Consider the following 3,229-nt stretch of genomic DNA (forward strand, 5'->3'; position numbering starts at 1 on the left):
GATGCTCTTTAATGTCTTCATCAGTGACTTGGACGAGGGAGTGAAATGTACTCTGTCCAAGTTTGCAGATGACACAAAGCTATGGGGAGAAGTGGACACGCCGGAGGGCAGGGAACAGCTGCAAGCAGATCTGGACAGGTTGGACAAGTGGGCAGAAAACAACAGAATGCAGTTCAACAAGGAGAAATGCAAAGTGCTGCACCTAGGGAGGAAAAATGTCCAGCACACCTACAGCCTAGGGAATGACCTGCTGGGTGGCACGGAAGTGGAAAGGGATCTTGGAGTCCTAGTGGATGCCAAGATAAACATGAGTCGGCAGTGTGACAAAGCCATCAGAAAAGCTAATGGCACTTTATCGTGCATCAGCAGATGCATGACGAATAGATCCAAAGAGGTGATACTTCCCCTCTATCGGGCGCTGGTCAGACCGCAGTTGGAGTACTGCGTGCAGTTCTGGGCGCCGCACTTCAAGAGGGATGCAGATAACCTGGAGAGGGTCCAGAGAAGGGCCACTCGTATGGTTAAGGGCTAGAGTCAACCAGGTTCATCTCAAACTGGTTTTAGTCATTTTCAAACTGCTGGACCTTTTTAGCCTCCGCAAGAGAAGGTTGAGAGGTGACCTTGTGGCTGCCTATAAGTTCATCACAGGGGCACAGAAGGGAATTGGTGAGGTTTTATTCACCAAGGCGCCCCTGGGGGTTACAAGAAATAATGGCCACAAGCTAGCAGAGAGCAGATTTAGACTAGACATTAGGAAGAACTTCTTCACAGTTAGAGTGGCCAAGGTCTGGAACGGGCTCCCAAGGGAGGTGGTCCTCTCCCCTACCCTGGGGGTCTTCAAGAGGAGGTTAGATATATATCTGGCTGGGGTCATCTGAACCTATGCAGGGGGTCGGACTCGATGATCTATTGAGGTCCCTTCCGACCCTAACATCTATGAATCTATGAATCTAGTCTGCCTGGGATGTATCCAGATGATAAAAAAATCAGATTGCTTGGAGAGATTTCAGTGGTGATGGTGATGTCTGTTGTTGAAATGATTCCTCTGAGCTGTTTTAAAGATTCTTCTGACAGCAGTTTGCTCTCCCGACAGCTTCTTGAGACATGGTTCTTCTCTGACAAGGAGTGGGAGAGAGATGGGGCCTTGCAGGCCAGCTCCCAGCTGCTTCCTGCCTATAGGGAGACAGTCTATTGCAGAGTAAGTATCGTCTAACTCTCTTGCCTTGATGTCCTCGTGGCAGCCTCACCCTGAGATGCAGAAAGCTTCCCTAATAGACAGGGTCCCACAGGGATGCATTCCTGTTTTCACCTTCCCAGGATCATAAACTTGAATATCACTCTAGCCAGACCCAGGCACACATCATTCATTTCTTTCTCCTTTTTTTCTCAGCTGCAAGAGCCTTTTGAGCAATCTGGGTCCCTGCTAGGGCTGCTGGCACCCTACACCTGCACCACTCTGGCCACATCCCGCCTATGGGCTGCTGAGTGCATTGTCTGCCTTCTCCACCTACAAAGTGAGGGCACTCTGAGTAGGTGCAAGTGAGTCTGCCCCTTTTCTCCCTCTGGTAATGCCTAGTCCTCTGTCCATTCACTACTAGTCTAGTGACACCTCAAAAGCACTTCAAAAGGGCCATGACTGGCCCTTGGAAGATCTCCTCCTAGGAGAGAAGAGTTGTGTGGTGTGAAGGGCCTGACCCTCTTTTGGGAAATGTGAAAATAACCTCCCCTAGCAAGAATGGGGAGAGGCTTGTAGCAGCTCTGATCCCACTGCATCTCTGCCCCCACTGAAGTCACTCAGACCTCAAACATCACCCTTGGACCACACTGCCCATGGCATTGCACATGGTTCCTCAATGGAGCTAAGGTTCTGTTTCAGACATCATTGCAGCACTTTTTCCTCCTTATTTTCATTCCAGACCACTCCATGACCATGGATGCCACAGAGGAGGAGCTGAGAGGTCTCCATGAGGAGCTCAAAGCCTACAGCCCTGAGGATGTGCTTATAGCATCCTCCCACATGGCGAAGGTCAGTGGCTCAAGCAGCTGGTATGGAGACTCTGGGAACTGGGAGTCTTTCATTGTCCATTCCTTTACTTACACATGGTTTATCTCTTTCTTTGGAGTGCATGGGGGAGGCATCTGGGACACTTATTGTTCATCCACTGTCTGCCGCTGTTTATCTATGTCTATGGTAGAAAGAATAAGTTGGAACAAGATTAGAAAGTGTTGTAGATAGTTCTGTCCCTGCACAGAAGAACAAACCTTTGTCAGTACAGCATCTGAGTGAGAGCCTCGGCCAGGACTTGGTCTCCTTGTGTGCCTGTTTTAATTTATCCTGGGGTGCAGCTTGGCTGTGTTCATATTGTGTTGTCAAATGATTCTCTCTCCATTGAAGACTGGATTCACCTCTTGCACATGCACCAAGTCGCCACAGGGCAGAAGCTTATGCCCAGCACAACTCTTTAATATCACTCTTGAACTCTGGGGTTCAGTGCATTTTTCCCTTCTTTCTATTTGTCTCCAGGTCATCGGCAAATACCTTCCATCCAACCAGGCCCTTGACTTTGTGGGGAGCATAATGGATGGCATGCTGTCTGCCAGCCCCACATGTGCCACAGCAGCAGGACATTGGTTTATTACAGTCCTTCGGGAGCATGGAGATGCCCTTCTGGATGAGGTAAAGTTGAAGCTGAGGAGACTTTCTGCATTTGCTTTATGCTTTTCAAGCACTGCTTTCATGTGGAGTGAACAGCAATCTTACTGTTGATCCTGGACACAAAGCAAGTTCCTTTTCCCTTACTAGTCAGAGATGGGGAAGAGCAGATCAGCTGCATCCAAGAGAAAGAGCACAGGAAGGCAAGATGGGGATTCAGTGATCTAGGTTATTGATAAGAGCTTTCAGCCTTAGAATATTTGGAAACATAGACTCTAGGGCAAATACAGCAAGAGAGGGCAACAAGGAGTCTGAGGCACCCGACTGTGGCTGGGCTGGAATACCATGAGGCATGAGGAACAGACGCATGTTTCCCTCAGTGGCACACCATGCAGGGGGTCCACGGCAAGGCAGGAGCTAGAGATGGTCTGTGTCCTCAGGCAAGAAGAGTATACCTCCACTGCTCGGGCCTGTAGGGGGGCTGTTAGGAAAGCTAAGATGGACATAGAGCTAGGACTAGCGTCCAAGATCAAAGATAATAAAAAGTCCTTTTTCAAATATATAGGGAGGATGAAG

The 3,229-nt window shown here is 49.1% G+C and overlaps 1 pseudogene; it reads left to right on the forward strand.

Annotated features, from left to right (window-relative positions):
• The window catches only part of LOC112550483, an 18,006-nt pseudogene that overhangs the window by 3,540 nt on the left and 11,237 nt on the right, over positions 1 to 3,229 (forward strand).

This window comes from Alligator sinensis, unplaced genomic scaffold (genome assembly GCF_000455745.1).
Source record: "Alligator sinensis unplaced genomic scaffold, ASM45574v1 scaffold447_1, whole genome shotgun sequence".
Classification (NCBI taxonomy): domain Eukaryota; kingdom Metazoa; phylum Chordata; order Crocodylia; family Alligatoridae; genus Alligator; species Alligator sinensis.